The sequence below is a fragment of the Leuciscus leuciscus genome (assembly GCF_965113295.1).
Source record: "Leuciscus leuciscus genome assembly, chromosome: 13".
NCBI lineage: Eukaryota > Metazoa > Chordata > Actinopteri > Cypriniformes > Leuciscidae > Leuciscus > Leuciscus leuciscus.
In genome coordinates this window covers 36,638,496-36,659,925 of record NC_138737.1, presented here as the reverse complement: position 1 = coordinate 36,659,925, position 21,430 = coordinate 36,638,496, and the positions used below count along the sequence as shown (strand labels likewise).

At 39.2% G+C, this 21,430-nt stretch overlaps 1 long non-coding RNA gene across 1 annotated transcript in view; it reads right to left on the bottom strand.

Moving 5' to 3' along the window:
* The window catches only part of LOC309513068, a 101,914-nt gene extending 86,470 nt beyond the window's left edge, over window positions 1-15,444 (bottom strand). The window contains exon 1 of the long non-coding RNA XR_014211266.1: window positions 14,771-15,444. This is a non-coding gene — a long non-coding RNA (uncharacterized lncRNA). The remainder of the gene's footprint in view (window positions 1-14,770) is intronic.
* Between the last annotated feature and the right edge of the window lie 5,986 nt (window positions 15,445-21,430).

Sequence of the window (21,430 nt, the reverse complement as noted above, 5' to 3'; positions counted from 1 at the left end):
ATTTCAATTCAAATGAATGTTTCATTATGTTTAATTGTAGTGTGATATAATGATCAATAATAACACATTTTTAGCATCTAAGCACATCTAGGCACTTTTTTACACCTGGGGTGGGCGATATGGCAATAATATCATATCACAATTTTTTTTTTTTTTTTCAGGAAAATCACGAATTTATCACGATTCTTATTTCATGTTGGTTTTACTATTTTGCATGTGACTGAGCATTACAGCCAAACTAATGTCCCTATTTTAAAAGCAAAGCCTTATAGGTAACAAAATATAAAATATAAAATAAAAAAGAATGGCAGACATTTAGGCCAAAGTGGCGAAAATAAAAATCTTTGTCACTATTTTCTTTGTTATAAAAATTAAGAACAGAGATACATATTACACATACACAACTTAATATACAAATGAAATAAACAGTGCTTTATTTTTTCATCTATAGGTGTATTTAACAGTAGAATTGAAGAAAGTAATTAAATGAACAAATATGAAAATAAAACACAACAGACTTAAAGTTCTCAGTCAAGAGCAGTGAATGATTTCCTCTGTGTGTTTTGTTGTTTTATTAACATTAAAGGGATAGTTCTCCCCCCAAAAAGTCATAATTTACTCTCTTAAGTTGTTTTAAACCTGAATAAGTTTCTTTCTTCTGTTGAAAATAAACGTTATTTGAAAGAATGTGAGTAACCAAACAGTTGATGTACCCCTGTGACTTCCATAGTATATTTTTTTCCTACTATGTATGGAAGTCAATGGGGTGACCAGCAACTGTTTGGTTTTGGGTGAACTATCTCTTTAAGGACAAGCGGCAGCATGTTTATTATTAGGGCTACTGTCTCTTTAAGAACTGCACGCGACGCGTCTAATATACACGCATATGACAAGCAGATTTTAATAAATTTTCTCTGTTTGCTTTCACTTTAGACATAACCAACTTTGTTTGTGTAAACATTGTCTGTTTTTGACAGTATTAGCGCAATATAAGACTCAAAAGATAACTTAGTCCAGTAACAGGCTGTTAGTGCATGTGTGCGTCGAGTGTACGCGCTCAGTAAAGCGCATATTTGAACAGCGCATCAGCAGCGAATGACATGTTTAACCGGCAAGGCTTTAAAGCACATGCAAATAATGAACTTTTGGGAACTGCAGTGTCCCGTTCCTCTGCGTTAACATTTGATGTGAATATACGTCGTGCTGCAGTGTAGCCTATAGATGAAGGCGCCGCAACTGATCAAATGCGCAGTTGTTTGGTGTGATTTTACGATTCCAAATTTTGGGGGGCCAGAGGGGGGGCCAAGCTTGGTGACACGGGGGCACTGGCCCCCCCGGCCCCCCCTCTAGAACCGCCACTGACTAGATTATTAATAAAAATCAATGCACGCGTCACCGGATTTACAAATGCACATCTTGCTTGTTGCACCCACACATATTATGTCGAAATAACGAGATATTATGTTGAAATAACATTATTAATAATAATACATATTTTATAATATTTGATTGAATGCTGAATGTTGCGCTTGTTCAGTTAATAAAATGAAAACTTTAATTGTGATCATTAAAATAATTGAATATGAAATATTTAGTGGCCAAGTTTTGCTAATTTCTTTATTTATATATGTAAGGCATTCGTTCCAATCAACTGCCTTAGCCAAGGCCACTGGTCTAGTGTATATATCTATGACTTGATCAGTCAAATGAAATACAATAAACGTATAAATAAATATTACAAATTAAAAACCGATCGGAAATGTGGTCCAATTTTCTAATACTATTATTTGATGACAACAATACATTTGTAAAACAAAATCCATCCATTTGTGTTTTTTTGTTTAGTTTTTTTAAAGCAAAAAACCAAGCTGCACCCTTTTTTAAATGTCATCTTTCATTCCGAAAGAGAATAATTTGCAGATTGTAAATATTTAAAATGATTGAATGATTTGATTGTGTCATTATGATGAAGAAACAAGGCAAAAAATGGCAAAAAAGCATTTGTGGAAGGCATCCGATGAGTGTCAACCCGGCCAGATCAGCAAGTGCATCAAGGCAACCACGATTAGCCGGTGCACCAGCCAGCAAAGTGATTCAATGGTTCATAGGTGTAGCTCGCAGCCTCATCGCCCTACCCTCCACATCTTAAAGAGTGTACAGGCGGTTATTTATATAGGGCAGATAAGAGCTGTGTTTCTCTTCGACGGTAACTGTAAATTGAATTCAAGCTGCGATTTTTGAAGTTGGATATACTCGCGCGGGCAAATACAGATGTGTTAAACACGATAAGAACACAAATTGTACCTTTATTCGTTAATACAGTCGTTATTTCCCACAATGATTCTGCTTTGCTATTGGCCCACGTCACGATCAGTAAGCGCTGCTATTGGCGGTCACGATTATTAAGTATGAAAATGAAAATTCTGTCAGTAATTCCTCACCCTCATGTTGTTCCAACCCCTTCGTTCATCTTCGGAACAGAAATTAAGATATTTTTGATTAAATGACTAAATTGGACTATATTAACGATGTGTTTAATGAACTTTTCTGGGCCAGCAAGTTTCAAACCCTTAGAAGCCTGAAGAAGTCTCGTTCCGAACACATCGCGATATTTGGCATCAGTTCACTTCACGTGTGTCAGATGTTGGTAAGTAGTAAATACGCTGGCTGTCCGAATAATGTGTGATATATAATGTATTTTCTGTTTGTCGATATTAATCAGATTAGCTCACGTTCAGTCACGGCATTATATCTGTCATCTCCACTGAGGCTTTGCGTTTTATTGCTTTCTAATTCAAAACAGGGTGATTAAGTTACACTGCCTGTCACATGACGTGAGCATAGGCCTAAAGACCTTAAATCAGTTAATCATATTCATATCAGATTAAAAGTAGTACAATTAGTTCCAAAGTTGTATTTGTAGTAGAAGCACAGTACAAACAACACTTACCATGCTTTTACCACATTAACATTAGTTTTACTGTGGTAAGTGTAGTAAAAAGACAGTAATCACAAAACTTACCATGCTTTTACCACACTATTGGTAGTTTTAATGTGATAGTTATTGTAAATGCACATTAACCACAACGCTTACCATGCTTTTACCACAGGAATGATGTAAAACAACATAATGATATTTTATTTTCTCTTTTTTCAGCTGAAAAGACCAAAAGGACCTTTCGGACTATTATTGTTTGAGGACAAGTAAACGGAGGAGACAGACAGCTGCAAAGGCAAATATTCGCAATGGTATATACATGTGTTGGTTCGAACCCTAAATCAAACATTTTATCAAGCATTTGTTGTTTCTTAAACCTTTTCTCGCAAAACCCATAGCCCAATCAGTACGAAGATAGTCTGAAAGTCTTAATAATTCACAAGATTTAACAAGTTGTCAAATTCGTACGATACTCGTACATATTTGTATACTCGTACACACACTGTCAGAAAGTTGATATTAATTGCATTGTATTGATTACAATTAGTGATGCACCGATGTGAAAATTGAGGCCGATACCGATAACCGATATTAATATTGCTGTTATGGCCGATACCGATATTTGCCGATGTCGATATCTCTGTATAGAAAACAAATTTTAATGATTATCAAATAAAGAGCTATTTTCCAAAACACTTTTTTTTTTACTTTAGAAATGACTGATATTGACTTCCGCTTCCGGCCGAATGGAGTGAGCAGCGAAGTTAGGCAGCTCCGCAAAAGTTTTAACAATTTAAATATCCTGGGTCAACGAACATCGCCCTTTGTCAGCAATTCACTTATAAAAATAATTTAGGACAATATTTGATATGAAGGGCACTCGGAAATACACACAAAAAACTCTCCAAGCCACACCCGCACCGGTTGGCACTGCTCCGGTTAACGACTCTGCTAACAAGGCCTCAACCGGCACTGCGAATGCTATTGCAGCACAGGCTGACAAAGCCCCGGCTAACACTGCTCCAGCTAGTGAAGCTCTGGCCTGCTCACAAGATGAGGGCATGATGGCGGAAGAAGAAACGCCTCTTTCTGTGGGAATATTTCGAAGTGAACTACGTGCATACCGCGAAAATTTAAAGAATGATATTAAAGCGGAAATCGAAATAATGCATCAAGATATACGCAAAGACATCACATCGCTACGGGAGGAAGCTAAAGCGGATATCAACACGCTCCGAAACAAACTTTCACAGAAAATAGAAACATTGCACAGGGCCCACACTGAAACGGCAGACACACAGAGAGAGATGGAAAGATCTCTCTGTGATGTTTCGGACAAAATAACCGCCATGGACAAAGCACACGCAACCTTACAGAAGGACTACAATAAACTGCAGGAAAAATACATGGACCTGGAGAACAGAAGTCGCAGGCAAAACCTACGCGTAGTGGGAATTAGCGAAGAAATGGAGGCAGGGAACCCAAGCCGCTTCATAGCAGAGTTTTTTTCAGAAGTGCTCGGCGAAGAAAACTTTGAATCACCAATCTTGATAGATCGAGCTCATAGAACCCTGGCCCCTAAGCCCCGAGCAGGAGAGCGCCCGAGAGCGATAATAGCTCGCCTACACTACTACACCGACAGGGAGAAGATTCTGCAACTATCCAGGAGAAAAGGCAACCTATTTTACAAAGGATCACCTGTACATATTTTTCCGGATATGAGTCCAGAGGTCAGCAAGCTGCGAGCTTCTTTCAACCCGGTTAAGGTGAAACTACGCGACGCTGGAATACCCTACAGTCTGTACTACCCGGCAAAGTTGATCATAACGATGGGCAGCACCAAACATTCCTTCACTGACCCACGGGCAGCTGAAAACTTTATCAAAACCCAGGCCCCAATTGCACAGGGAGTAGAGGATTAAAGGTATTTGAGTATTCCTTTCAACATACAATTGTGATGTCACCAAGGAAAACATGCTAAAAGACATTTCTCTTTTGCCTGTAACACATGTTTTAGAGGATATAGAAGTAAGGTTGATTTGACAGAGAGAAAAGGAGGGGGAAGAAAAATTGTGTTGACGGGTGGAATAACTGGAGGTGTGGGTGTGTGTGTATATGCATATGTATATTTATTTTACTGTATTCTATTTTTTTTTTTATTTTTTTTTTTTATCTCCTACTATTCTTACTATTTATTCTTTTTTATTTATCTATTTTCTATGCATATTGGACAACAATCTGATTTAAATTTCATGTTTAAGGAAGGGGGTAAGGAGTCAAATTTAATTACTACACTAGATTTGATTTGTGTCTACTTTTATTCAATAAGAGTGGGCCACAACTACAAGAGATCTGACCCAGGAGTATATAGTATACAACTTTAGGAGTTAAGTGGTAAGTCAAGTGTCCACGGACTTAGGGATTAGGAACTTAAGGATCTTTAGGAAGATCTTTTTTGTTCTTTGTTTTTACCCTAGCACGTTTAGTTTAGGGATGTTGAAAAAGTTCATATGTTCAGATTTTGTTCTACTTCAGAGGATGTCACACAAGATAGTTTTCACTGCCATGCATTAATTAAACATGACCAAGGTTAACACCATGTTGGCTAAAACAATTCCGCACAACTTGGTCAAATTTGTGACTTGGAATTGCAAAGGGCTTAATGGAACCATAAAACGTTGTAATATTTTAGCACATTTGAAAAAACTAGATATGGATATTTGCTTTCTACAAGAAACGCACCTGAAAAATCAAGATCACAACAGATTACGCAATAAATGGATTGGACAGATATTTCACTCTAATTTCGGTGCAAAGAGTAGGGGTACAGCAATTTTAATTAAAAAAACAGTACCGTTTATCGCTTCAAAGATAATACCAGACTCTCAAGGCAGATTTATCATTGTCACTGGTAAACTTTATGATAATTTGATCACATTAGTAAATATATATGCGCCCAACGTTGATGACGAACAATTTATAAACTCATTGTTATTAAAAATACCTGACATGGACTCTCATCAACTGATAATTGGGGGAGATTTTAATTTAGTGATTGACTCTGACCTGGATAGGTCATCACGGAGGCCGGTTACTGTGACTAAAATGGCAAAAAGTGTTAAGAATTTCATGAATACTTATAAAATAATAGATCCTTGGAGAACCCTGCACCCCAACACACGACAATATTCTTATTATTCCCCAGTTCATCAGACTTATACCAGAATAGATTACTTTTTAATAGATAGTAAACTCCTTCAACAAACGAAACATTGCAATTATGAAACATTAATGTTGTCAGATCATAGTCCTCTAACTCTACATTTAACTTTCGGATATAATCAAACATCGAGGATCTGGAGGTTTGATAACAGCATATTATCAAGCAAAGAAGGAATAGAAGAAATAAAAAAGCACATAAATTTATATTTATCATTTAATGACACTCCAGATGTCACAAAATCCACCCTCTGGGAAGCGCTAAAGGCATTCATTAGAGGCCAGGTAATTTCATGGAAAAGCCTGAAAAACAAGCAACAAAGGGAAAAAGAAACTCAACTAAAAAAAGAAATAACAGAAACGGATAGACAACATTCATCTAGTCCCTCAATAACTCTACACAAGAAAAAGCTGGCTTTGCAGACAGAACTGGAATTAGTATATACTTCAAGAACAGTTAAAATGCTGACCAAAGCAAGGCATAGATATTATGAACAAGGGGAAAGAATGGGCAAGATTTTGGCTCAACAAATTAAAAAACAAACTGCATCAAGGATGATTACGGAAATCCGCACGGATTCAGGCCAAGTTACAAGAGACCTACAGGGGATAAATGATACATTTAAATGTTTCTATAAAAAACTATATACTTCAGAATCCAAGAAAAACCCCACACTCATAGATATGTTTTTTGATAAAATGTCTATTCCAACAATTAGTTTAGAAAATCTAGAACAACTGGAAAAACCCATAACAAAGCAAGAAATTGAACAAGCTATAAATAGTATGCAAAATTCTAAAGCGCCTGGTCCAGACGGCTACACTTCAGAATTTTATAAAGCCTTTAAAGAACAGATCTCGATATTGCTGTTAGATGTATTTAATGAAGCCTTACATAGGGGCTCTCTACCTCCAACATTTTACCATGCAAGCATTTCTCTTATTCACAAAAAAGACAAGGACCCCTTAGACCCCGCGTCTTATAGACCGGTGAGCTTACTCAACGTGGACAATAAAATACTTGCAAAAATTGTAGCTACACGACTGGAAACAATCTTACCGACAATCATTTCACAGGACCAAACTGGGTTCATCAAAAACAGACAGTTGTTTTTTAATATTAGAAGATTACTAAATATAATTCACACTCAGGATAAAAAAAATCTACACCCTGAAATTTTACTTTCCTTGGATGCGGAAAAAGCTTTTGACAGGGTCGAGTGTGATTATCTCTTTTCGACCCTGTCAAAGTTCGGATTTGGCCCAAAAATTATATCTTTGGTAAAATTATTATATGCCCAACCCCAAGCATCAGTGCGAAAAACTCCATCAAGTGACCTAATGGTGTCCTAAAACTCCATCAGGTGACCTAATGGAGAAAAAAAACCTTGGGAGAACCCAGGCTCAGTCGGGGGCCAGTTCTCCTCTGGCATTTATGAGCTACTACACACTTGTGAGAATGGAAAGAAAGAACGACCCATAGTGTACATGAACTTGGACACAAGGACTTTCTGTACTTCAAGTCCCTCTCCAACCACATACTCAAAAACAGAACAAAAGATGAGGAGGGACAATCAGTTCATTGGCAGAAGATTAAATGGTTCCGCTACACGAAAGATGAACCAAAAACAATCTTCTTCAAGTATGATTTCACCGCCCCAACCTTCCGAAAACTGACGGTGGCACAACAGGCAACAAGAGGCACCAGAGGCACCAGAACCACACCCCCCAGCTCATTGTATGAAAATCCTCCAGTGATCAGTGCCTTAAAGAAAAAAGACCTACTCACCCTGTGCACCAATGGGAGTATTCCTCACTGTTATGCAGAGTTCTATACTGTTCGTTGCTCAGACTCGCTCTCCCAGTTTAAAACTAGATTAAAGTCGCATCTCTTCAGCCAGGCATTCATATAATCCTACAGTTCAAACTACAATCCGGCCTGTAGCTCATAAATGCCAGAGGAGAACTGGCCCCCGACTGAGCCTGGGTTCTCCCAAGGTTTTTTTTCTCCATTAGGTCACCTGATGGAGTTTTAGGACACCATTAGGTCACTTGATGGAGTTTTTCGGTTCCTTGCCACTGTTGCCTTTGGCTTGCTCAGTTGGGGATATTTTGGGGATATTTAATTTAATTTTATCAATCAATAAATTCCTCTTGAAACAAACATTGTTGTATTATTTTAATTTAATACTGTGAAGCTGCTTAGATACAATCTGTATTGTGAAAAGCGCTATACAAATAAACTTGACTTGACTTGACTTGACTTGAATCGTATGGTAAATTAACTTATTTATAACTGTCTTAATTTATGTTTCAAGAACAATAGTAATTGCACATAGAGTAAGTCGAGACTTTCTTGTTTTACAGCAGAGAAGGAAGACCAGTCCTTATATCAACGCAAGCTAATCGAATAAGTCCTTTGTTTCGGGTGAGGAAGGAACATCTGGTGCCCAAAGAAGACAGAAAGCTGCGCGAGTCCATTGGTATGTCTTGTATTGAAACAATGCTGTAATATGTAGTACATAATTTGATGTTGACAGTTTTACATTGTACAGGTTATCACTTGGTTTTTGACCAAGTGAAGCTCTTGAAACAAGTGACAGGAGAGTATGTAACTTGTCTGGAAAGTATCAGAGTCGCATTTGGCACGCGTGCCTTAGGTTGCCGACCCCTGGTCTAGCCTATAGTCTATGGTACCAATCACGTTAGTGAAGCCTGAGTAACATATACTGTAATCGGCATGGTCATGAATGCATGATCTTCATAAAAAATTATGATAGCCTAAAAAAAAACTGCTTAAAAAAAAAACTGCTTTACAACATTGGGTCTTAAAGGTGCTGTATGTAGCTTTTCTACTAAAACGAATCCTTTTTTTATTGCCTGTGTGTGAAGGGGTTGTAATATCACATTAAAATGATCCACTTTTCGGGTTTTGCTATTACCTCTGAAAGCAAGTATTCTTATGTTTATGTGAAGGTGCCGGGTCGGATTTACCGCGAAATCCAGTGACGTCACCTGCATGCGCGGAGCGCTCCCGAGCCTCTCGCCTCGTCTAGCCTACTGATTTTGCACTCAACAGCGACGACACTGCAACTTATGACATGGACTTATGACTTATGCAACTTATGACATGTCTGATAACACTAAGAAACGACCTGCTCCCAGCACAACACAGACTCCAACACAAACTCCACATATTGATAAAAAAAACAATAAAACGTTTTTTTCTTTCTGCTGAAGCTCGTATTAAAGGCCAGACGTGAATCGGATGAACTTCGGGTGAAAAAACACGGATCAACATCGGCAGGGCGTTTGAATCATGGAGAGACCTTATCTACAAACCTAGAATGTATACATTTCCTGAAGAAAATGTGAAGTAGTGCTTGCAGTGGCAAAATTCGGCACGGTTGATAGGGTTCCATTCTTATCATGGTACTAGCATGGAGCATTAGTTCAACGTCAAGCTGATAAAAGTAGCCTATTATTGTAACGTTGCAGTGGGAGTTTACCTGAGTTTCTAGCATGTTGTGGGATGCTCTCTCTGGTGTGTTGCGTGACGCGTCTCAGTCTGGCCGGTATCCACAGTGCTCGCTCCTAAATTCGAGCACGCGCAAGAGCACGCGCTTGTCAACTTATTGGTTGCAATCTGAAACATCACCGCTAGAGGCCGCTGAAAACTACATACAGCTCCTTTAAGTGGCTTGGAAATGCCACAAAAAAACCTAAAACTGTTTTTCTAAACCTAAAAGCGCCAGGTAAACTCCGAATGACACGACAGACAGCACTTTCCATCAAGTTCTCCGCATCTCCAATAGTGTAAAGGAAAGAGCCACTCGCAAATAATCTTAAGGTCAAGTCAAGTCAAGTCAAGTTTATTTGTATAGCGCTTTTCACAATACAGATTGCATCAAAGCAGCTTCACAGTATTAAATTAAAATAATACAACAAAGTTTGTTTCAAGAGGAATTTATTGATTGATTAAATTAAATTAAATATCCCCAAAATATCCCCAACTGAGCAAGCCAAAGGCAACAGTGGCAAGGAACCGAAAAACTCCATCAAGTGACCTAATGGTGTCCTAAAACTCCATCAGGTGCCTTAATGGAGAAAAAAAACCTTGGGAGAACCCAGGCTCAGTCGGGGGCCAGTTCTCCTCTGGCATTGGATAGAGGCCGGATTGTAGTTTGAACTGTAGGATTATATGAATGCCTGGCTGAAGAGATGCGACTTTAATCTAGTTTTAAACTGGGAGAGTGAGTCTGAGCAACGAACAGTATCAGGAAGACTATTCCAGAGTTTTGGAGCCAAATGTGAAAATGCTCTCCCTCCTTTGGTGGTTCTGGATATCCTAGGTATGACCAAAAGCCTTGAATTTAGTGATCTTAAAGAGCGCGATGGATTATAGGGCGATAGAAGATCCGTTAAATAGACTGGAGCTAAGCCGTTTAGAGCTTTATAAGTCAGTAGCAATACCTTGTAATTAATACGGAACTTTATAGGTAACCAATGCAGTGATGATAAAATCGGTGTTATATGATCATATTTTCTTGATCTCGTAAGAACTCTAGCGGTGGCATTTTGGACTAACTGTAGCTTGTTTATTGAGGATGCAGGACAACCAGCTAATAAAGCATTACAGTAATCCAGTCTCGAGGTCATGAATGCATGAACTAACTTTTCTGCATCAGAAACTGATAGCATATTACGTAGCTTAGCAATGTTTCTAAGGTGGAAAAAGGCTGTTTTTGTAACATATGAAATATGATTTTCAAAAGACAGGTTGCAATCGAGTATAACACCCAGGTCTTTTACTGTAGAGGATAAAGTAACAGGACATCCTATGATGTTAAAGTTGTATTGTGCGAGGTTTTGTGGGCGGTTTTTTGAACCGATAAGTATTACCTCTGTCTTGTCTGGATTTAATAAAAGAAAATTACGCGTCATCCAAACTTTTATATCTTTAACACACTCTGTCAATTTGGAAAATGTAGCGTTTTCATCCGGCCGTGATGAAATATATATTTGAGTGTCATCAGCATAACAATGGAAACTAATTCCATGTTTCCTTATAATATTTCCAAGTGGCATCATGTATATTGAAAATAACAGAGGGCCTAATACAGATCCCTGCGGCACTCCATAGTTTACTGGAGTTATGATCGATTTTTCTCCATTTAAATAGACAAAATGGTAGCGGTCAGATAGGTATGATTTGAACCAGCTTAGTGCTTGTCCTTGAACACCAGTATAATTTTGTAGTCGATCTAAGAGTATTGTGTGATCTATAGTATCGAACGCAGCACTAAGATCAAGTAAAACTAGTATTGAGATACAGCCTTGGTCAGAAGCTAAAAGTAAATCATTTGTGATTTTAACGAGCGCAGTTTCAGTGCTATGATGCGGTCTGAATCCAGACTGAAACTTTTCATAGATATCATTTTGTTGCAAGAAAGAGCCCAGTTGAGTGGACACCACTTTTTCTAATATTTTAGACATAAATGGAAGATTTGAAATGGGTCTATAATTTGCTAGATTATTATGATCTAATTGTGGTTTCTTAATGAGAGGTTTTATAACTGCCAGTTTAAATGTTCTTGGAACATGACCTAAAGATAAAGATGAGTTAATAATATTGAGGAGAGGCTCTTCCACTACAGGTAACACTTCTTTCAGTAGTTTAGTTGGTATAGGATCTAATAAACATGTTGTTGTTTTAGATGAAGTGATAAGTTTATTTAACTCTTTTTGTTCTATAGTTGTAAAGCACTGTAATTGTTCTTTCGGGGTGATAATTGAAGCTGAATTATAAGGCGCGATTGAAGATTGAACGTTTATAATTGTGGTTCTGATGCTTTCTATTTTCTCAGTGAAGAAGTTCATGAAATCATTACTACTGAACTGTAACGGGATATTTTGTTCGGGTGACGTCTGTTTATGTGTTAGTCTAGCCACGGTGTTAAATAGAAACCTTGGATTGTTTTGGTTGTTTTCTATTAGTTTGCGGAGGTGCTCAGCCCTGGCAGCTTTTAGGGCCTTTTTATAACGTGACATACTGTCTTTCCAAGCGATTCTAAAGACCTCTAAATTAGTTTGTTTCCATTTACGCTCTAAAATACGGGTTTCTCTCTTTAAAACATGCGTAGTATTGTTATACCATGGTGCTTTATTTTTCTCTCTGACCTTTTTTAATTTAATAGGTGCAACCACATCCAATGTTCTAGAGAGAATGGTGCTCATAGTGCTAGTTAGTTCTTCTAGTTCATCTGTTTGTTTGGGTTCAGGCAGCAGCTGAGACAGATTAGATAAGCAATTTGAGAAATTATCTATGGTGGATGGGAGGATTGTTCTGCCTGGTTGATAACGCGACGCCGCATGACATATTACAGCAGTACGTAATATGCAAGTTACCATGTAGTGATCAGTGACTTCATCACTTTGTGGAATGATATCTATATCGGTCGGATCGGTTCCATGTGATATAATTAAATCGAGTGTATGATTAAGACGATGAGTTGGTCCGGTGACGTTTTGCTTGACCCCAAATGAATTTAATAAATCTGTAAACGCAGCTCCTAACGCATCATTTGGATTATCTACGTGTATGTTAAAATCTCCAACAATTAATGCTTTATCGACATTGACTAATAGGTCTGAGAGAAAATCTGCAAACTCTTTTAGGAAATCAGCGTAAGGCCCTGGCGGTCTATATACGGTAGCCAAGGCTAGAGATAATAGGGATGTTTTTCTAACATCTAAGAGCGTAACATTTAGTACAAGTACTTAAAATGAAATAAACTTATAACCCGTTTTCTGAGTAACATTTAGAATATCTTTATAAATGGTTGCAACACCTCCGCCACGGCCAATCAGACGGGGCTTATGCTTATAACAGTATCCAGGAGGAGTAGACTCATTAATACCGAAATAATCATTTGGTTTAAGCCAGGTTTCAGTAAGGCAAAGTACATCGAAGCTATTATCTGTGACTATTTCATTTACAATAACTGCCTTAGGTGTGAGTGATCTAATGTTTAGAAGACCTAGCTTTAGAAATAGTTTTTGTTTACTAATAGCAACATTTTCTGTTTTAATAACAATTAGATTTTTCCTAGATCCTGCATTAGATTTATTATTTGATCTCACTAAACGAGGAATAGACACGGTTTCTATGCAATGTTCTACACTAGTATTTATATCAGTTGAATTGGTGCAGCAGAGACTATGATTTGGACTTTTGGTTACTAGTCAAAGGGTATTTAACATTTTGGAGATGTTATCTGACAGAAGAGCCGCTCCGAATCTGCTTGGGTGTAAGCCATCAGCACGGAAAAGCCTAGGATGCTCCCAAAACAGATTCCAATTATTTACAAAGAGCAGTTTCTGCTCATTGCACCATGATATTAACCATTCATTTAGCGCAAATAATCTGCTGAACTTTTCATGCCCTAGTCGGTACGTGGGAAGCGGTCCTGACACAATGATCATTGTTTCAGGCGATGTGCTGCGTACCGTATCGATTAGATTCCTGAAGTCTTTCTTCAGAATCTCCGTCTGGCGCAGCCTGATGTCGTTCACTCCCGCGTGCAGGACCACAGTTCCGACGCGCTCGTCACCGTTCAGGATCTCGGGAACGCGAGCAGCGATTTCAGAAACACGAGCACCAGGGAAGCAGTGACTTTGCACCTTACTTTTACCTAACGTAGCGTGTACGTGCCGAACGATGGAATCGCCGATGATCACAGCATCGCGTTCTGTTTCGCGTAGAGGGGAGAAGCGGTTTTGTGTGGATAACTCGAAAACCGGGAGGGTCGGAGAAAGTCTTGGTCTAAACCTGACTCGCGTCTTCCGCTGCGGAACCACCCAGGCTTCGTGGTGGCGTGTTGGAGCCGGAGTGAACGAGACCATGGCTGATTGCAAGCTACAGTTAGTCCAAAATGCCGCCGCTAGAGTTCTTACTAGATCAAGAAAATATGATCATATAACACCGATTACACTCTTCATATAACTCTTCAGCCAGGCATTCATATAATCCTACAGTTCAAACTACAATCCGGCCTCTAGCTCATAAATGCCAGAGGAGCACTGGCCCCTGACTGAGCCTGGGTTCTCCCAAGGTTTTTTTTTCTCCATTAGGTCACCTGATGGAGTTTTAGGACACCATTAGGTCACTTGATGAAGTTTTTCGGTTCCTTGCCACTGTTGCCTTTGGCTTGCTCAGTTGGGGATATTTTGGGGATATTTAATTTAATTTTATCAATCAATAAATTCCTCTTGAAACAAACTTTGTTGTATTATTTTAATTTAATACTGTGAAGCTGCTTTGATACAATCTGTATTGTGAAAAGCGCTATACAAATAAACTTGACTTGACTTGACTTGATTGCGACCGATGCTGAGGAACGCACGGAGTAGACGCGGTCGGAGTCAGCGGGTTAGTAACGTTAAACACTGATTTGTGTGCATCGGCGCGTGATGTTTCAAGAGCCAAACACCGGTCTCTCAGCTCGGCCTGTCTCAATAAAAGGTTGTGGATCTGTTTCTCAACAGCTTCCAGCTCAGACTGCAGTGCGTGAAGCTCAAATGTGTCCTCACCTGCACCAAGCGGTAGACTACTTACATCTGATATATTCGCCATTTTAACAGATGGACAGTGAGTTAGCAACGAAGCTACCAGTGATGCTATCAATATTAATACTAATTTATATTATAAGTTTGTTTGTAAATGAGTGTGGAGAAGACGCGTTCAGCCGTGATCCACGGACGTAACCTTTAAGAGTATGCAGCGTTGGATCACTAATAGGCTTGAGACGCGTCTGCTCAACAGTCCGCGTTGTAACTATGAGGTTTTTTAGTGGTAGGGGTGTAGAGTAGACGCGCGATAGGCGAAAAAAAAAGTGTTTGTTTATAAGTGAGTGTGGAGAAGACGCGTTCAGCCGTGATCCACGGACGTAACCTTTAAGAGTATGCAGCGTTGGATCACTAATAGGCTTGAGACGCGTCTGCTCAACAGTCCGCGGTGTAACAATGAGGTTTGAGCAGTAGTGCTTCTCAGTGAGGAAAAGTAGAAAATGTTCGTTGTAAGCGAGTTTAAAGAGAAAAATCAAGAATTATAAATCAAATCGATAGAGCTCCAAAAACAACAACGCATTCAGACGCAACGCATGATAATGACAGGACAAGACATTACTCACCGTGTTTGTTGAGTGTTTCTTATTCACCTGAGCTTTTATGAACTCAAAGGCGCGAGAGAAAATAAATAAATAAAAATAGCTGAGCGCAAGGGTGGCGCGTTAACAGGCTAGCGTGTTGTGCGTCATGGTTGGGTAAGCTGTATTTAGTAGTAATATAAACAACTAGAAATTGTAGTAAATGATGGTTCAAAACAAGGAAATACGAGGCTAAGACGGAGCTTACAGCTCCGAAGCAAACACACTCACAGCAGGCAGCGAGAAAAATCAAGAATTATAAATCAAATCGATAGAGCTCCAAAAACAACAACGCATTCAGACGCGACGCATGATAATAACAGGACAAGACATTACTCACCGTGTTTGTTGAGTGATTCTTACTCACCTGAGCTTTTATGAACTCAAAGGCGCGACCGCGCGAGAGAAAAATAAATAAATAAAAATAGCTGAGCGCACGGGTGGCGCGTTAACAGGCTAGCGAATTACTACCGTGTTGTGCTAGTAGCAACGGAAGCCAGCGATGTTGGGCAAGCCGTATTTAGTAGTAGTATAAACAACTAGAAATTGTAGTAAATTATGGTTCAAAACAAGGAAATACAAGGCTAAGACGGAGCTTACAGCAACGAAGCAAAAACACTCACAGCAGGCAGCGAGGCAGACAGGAGCAATCGAGTGCCATCTCCAATAGTGTAAAGGAAAGAGCCACTCGCAAATAATCTTAAGGCAATGCAAACAGTTTGTGCTGTAGTTAAAGCCCGACTCCGACAAGTCGAAAATAAGTGTGCGTTTCCAACAAATTAATCATGTAAACGACAATCTCACCAGTCACGAGAAAAAATATATATCTCAGAAAGTGCACTATTGTAACGCAAAATCTCAGTTCTTCGTACCTCAGGGCCCGTTCTTCGTACGTCGCTAACTCAGTTAGCTGGATTTGATTATTGGCGATTTGGCATGATCTGGGATTGTTTGGTTCTTCGACGCTCATCCTGGACTTGCTGTCATAGCAACAGGTGCGCAAGCTTATTTCATGTTAACAGGATTAGATCCCGGCTTCATAAGCGGAGCTGATACTGGACCAGCCATTTGGATTATAGACATACTTAATTTAATGCAGCAACAAATTATTTACAGTGTAGCAAGATGATTTAAAACTCATTTACCTGTAATTAAGGTGTTGCTGTTACTGGTCCCTGGCTTTAGGTCTAAAGGCCTATTTATACTTCTGCGTTGAACTTACGCCGTAGCTACGTCGTAGGCTGTGCTTAGCGCGCGTACCCTTTGGCGTACCCTGATGCGCACCTCTCCAAAAATGTAACAACGCGTCAATTCTACGCGGACGCAAGCGCTGTGATTGGTCTGCTAGAACCCCTCCCTCGGGTTTCACATGGTCCCTCTGCATGAGTAATTGCGCGTCAACGCGGACAACGACGCAGAAGTATAAATTAAAACCAACGCGTTGCCTACAGCGTAGAGGCTCCGGCGTAGGTCCGACGCAGAAGTATAAATAGGCCTTAAGGAAGAGCTGCCCCCAGGAATGCCCTCCACAATGGGTCGGTTCTCATTTAGCCCAAGGGCCAGCTCTTCTGCCGGGGTATAACGTGGGGGTGCAGGACCACCACCTGTTTTTTTCTGCTCCGCCTTTTCCTTGGTTGCAGATAACCATAAACAGACAAACACATCATTTAAAATGTCTTTGCTAAAAGAGACTAATCAGTAGAAGTAGAAAAGATTACCAGTTTGAAGAATATTCTTGTACTTCACTTTTACTTGTTCCCATGTCCTAGTGGGTCCTGAGGTGGCTCTGACATTAAGCAATTATGAAATGATTAAAATACAAGAATATATACTGTAATAAGTGATATACCCATAACATGGAACACTTGCGCATTTAATTTGTCTGTTACTTTTTGCCAGCCCTCTCTCCTGGCTTTTGCACACTTTGATTCCCAGTGTTCCCTGGCGTTTTAATTATTTTTTCAAACTCTGCATACCCTTCCAGTAAAAATTGCTGCTCTGCTGCGTTGAAAAACTGAGCGCGCTCTTTGGCCATGGTGAGCAGCCAATAGCAGCGTTGCTGATCAATGTTTCTACTATCGATACATATCCCCTTTTAAACCAGCGCGTGAACGCGCAATTATCTCACTAACTCAATCCAGCTATACTAATCATATCCGGCAGGTGTGTTCGAAGAACCAAATTAGTCAGATCATGATTAGCACGATGATATCATCTTGGATGTCTCGTTTGATCTCAGATGTTTTAAGCAACGTACGAAGAACGGGCCCCAGTTGCTATGACAGCAAGTCCAGGATGAGCGTCGAAGACCCAAACAATCCAAGATCATGCCAAATCGCCAACAATCAAATCCAGCTAACTGAGTTCTTCGACGCTCATCCTGGACTTGCTGTCATAGCAACTGGGGCCCGTTCTTCGTACGTTGCTTGAAACATCCAAGATCAAATTATGAGACATCCAAGGTGATATCATCGGCCTAATCATGATCTGACTAATTCGTTTCTTCGAACACACCTGCCAGTTATGATTAGTATAGCTGGATTGAGTTATCTGAGATAACTGCGCGTTCATGCGCTGGTTTAAAAGGGGATATGTATCGATAGTAGAAACATTGATCAGCAACGCTGCTATTGGCTGCTCACCATGGCCAAAGAGCGCGCACAGTTTTTCTCCGCAGCAGAGCAAGAGTTATTGAAGGTTATGCAGAATATGAAACCTTAATTAAAACGCCAGGGAACGCCTCAAAGTGTGCAAAAGCCAGGAGAGAGGGCTGGCAAAAAGTAGCAGACAAATGAAATGCGTAAGTGTTCCATGTTATGGTTATATCACTTATTACAGTGTATATTCTTGTATTTTAATCATTTCATAATTGCTTAATGTCAGAGCCACCTCAGGACCCACTAGAACAGTGTTCTTCAACCCTGCTCCTGGAGGACCCCCAACACTGCACGTTTTCTTTGTCTCCCTAATCACACATACCTGATTCAACTCATCAGCTCATTAACCCATGTGATGATGAGTTGATGAATTGAATCCGGTGTGTTTGATTAGGGAGACAAAGAAAACGTGCAGTGTTGGGGGTCCTCCAGGAGCAGGGTTGAAGAACACTGCACTAGAACATGGGAACAAGTAAAAGTGAAGTACAAGAATATTCTTCAAAATGGTAATCTTTTCTACTTCTACTGTTCTTTGTCTCTTTTACAAAAGAAAAGCACCGTTAAATGTGTTTGTCTGTTTATAACAGCAACCAAGAAAAAGGCTGAGCTGAAAAAAAAAAAACAGGTGGTGGTCCTGCTCCCTCACATTATACCACATTATACCCCAGCAGTAGAGCTGGCCCTGGGGTTAAATGTGAACCGACCCATTGTGGAGGGCATCCCTGGGGGCAGCTCTTCCTCAGACCAACAGCCAGGAACCAGTAGCAGCAACACCTTCATTACTGGTAAATGAGCTTTAAATGATCTTGCTACACTGTAAAATATATATATATATTTTTTTTTTGCCGCATTAAATTAAGTAGGCCTATATAATCCAAATGGCTGGTACAGTAATTTCAACTGTTAAATATTGAGTAGTGATCAATTGCTTTGACTTGTGAAGGTGAAAACTGCTGAACTTAATGTAAGAATATTTTGCCATGAGTTACTGATCACATTTGTTCATATAGTGTAGTTCATTGTAATGCCATTGTGTTTCCTCTTTTGTGCAGTTTTACATAATACACCAACACTTGTACCTGTTCCCAAGAAAGTAGCGGCTGAAATATGTGCAGTAAGTGGACTTTTTCTAACTTTACATCAAAAGGGAAGAAAGTGCAACACTTTGTAATGCCCATTTGTTTCCATTGCACAGGACAGTGAAGAAACCCTCTCAGATGACTGTCCTTTGGAGGAAGTACTTGTAAGTGCATAAATAACTTTACTTCATTTATAGTAACTTGTGTACATATTATTTCTGACTGCAATATGAGTTGCAGGAGGAAAGGCCTACTGCACAAAGTGATACAGAGGTGGGCAGTGTAGTAACCTACTTGTACTTTTTATTTTTGTTGCATGAGGCTTGTGTTGACAGTTCTTTTTTATTTTATTTTATTTTTTTATTCTTTTTATCCAAACATGGCACAGGGTGATATCCGTATATAAACGGAATCTACAACAGAAAATTTAGTATTTTGACCTGAAAAAAACGAAAAATGAAGGGGAGAAATAGAACTTGACACCTTAAAGAAGAAAAAAATGGCACTAGAGATTGAGTTGCTTCAAAAGGAACTTCAGAGTCAAGTCAAGTCAAGTTTATTTGTATAGCGCTTTTCACAATACAGATTGCATCAAAGCAGCTTCACAGTATTAAATTAAAATAATACAACAAAGTTTGTTTCAAGAGGAATTTATTGATTGATAAAATTAAATTAAATATCCCCAAAATATCCCCAACTGAGCAAGCCAAAGGCAACAGTGGCAAGGAACCGAAAAACTCCATCAAGTGACCTAATGGTGTCCTAAAACTCCATCAGGTGCCTTAATGGAGAAAAAAAAACCTTGGGAGAACCCAGGCTCAGTCGGGGGCCAGTTCTCCTCTGGCACTGGATAGAGGCCGGATTGTAGTTTGAACTGTAGGATTATATGAATGCCTGGCTGAAGAGATGCGACTTTAATCTAGTTTTAAACTGGGAGAGCGAGTCTGAGCAACGAACAGTATCAGGAAGACTATTCCAGAGTTTTGGAGCCAAATGTGAAAATGCTCTCCCTCCTTTGGTGGTTCTGGATATCCTAGGTATGACCAAAAGCCTTGAATTTAGTGATCTTAAAGAGCGCGATGGATTATAGGGCGATAGAAGATCCGTTAAATAGACTGGAGCTAAGCCGTTTAGGGCTTTATAAGTCAGTAGCAATACCTTGTAATTAATACGGAACTTTATAGGTAACCAATGCAGTGATGATAAAATCGGTGTTATATGATCATATTTTCTTGATCTCCTAAGAACTCTAGCGGCGGCATTTTGGACTAACTGTAGCTTGTTTATTGAGGATGCAGGACAACCAGCTAATAAAGCATTACAGTAATCCAGTCTCGAGGTCATGAATGCATGAACTAACTTTTCTGCATCAGAAACTGATAGCATATTACGTAGCTTAGCAATGTTTCTAAGGTGGAAAAAGGCTGTTTTTGTAACATATGAAATATGATTTTCAAAAGACAGGTTGCAATCGAGTATAACACCCAGGTCTTTTACTGTAGAGGATAAAGTAACAGGACATCCTATGATGTTAAAGTTGTATTGTGCGAGGTTTTGTGGGCGGTTTTTTGAACCGATAAGTATTACCTCTGTCTTGTCTGGATTTAATAAAAGAAAATTACGCGTCATCCAATCTTTTATATCTTTAACACACTCTGTCAATTTGGAAAATGTAGCGTTTTCATCCGGCCGTGATGAAATATATATTTGAGTGTCATCAGCATAACAATGGAAACTAATTCCATGTTTCCTTATAATATTTCCAAGTGGCATCATGTATATTGAAAATAACAGAGGGCCTAATACAGATCCCTGCGGCACGCCATAGTTTACTGGAGTTATGATCGATTTTTCTCCATTTAAATAGACAAAATGGTAGCGGTCAGATAGGTATGATTTGAACCAGCTTAGTGCTTGTCCTTGAACACCAGTATAATTTTGTAGTCGATCTAAGAGTATTGTGTGATCTATAGTATCGAACGCAGCACTAAGATCAAGTAAAACTAGTATTGAGATACAGCCTTGGTCAGAAGCTAAAAGTAAATCATTTGTGATTTTAACGAGCGCAGTTTCAGTGCTATGATGCGGTCTGAATCCAGACTGAAACTTTTCATAGATATCATTTTGTTGCAAGAAAGAGCCCAGTTGAGCGGACACCACTTTTTCTAATATTTTAGACATAAATGGAAGATTTGAAATGGGTCTATAATTTGCTAGATTATTATGATCTAATTGTGGTTTCTTAATGAGAGGTTTTATAACTGCCAGTTTAAATGTTCTTGGAACATGACCTAAAGATAAAGATGAGTTAATAATATTGAGGAGAGGCTC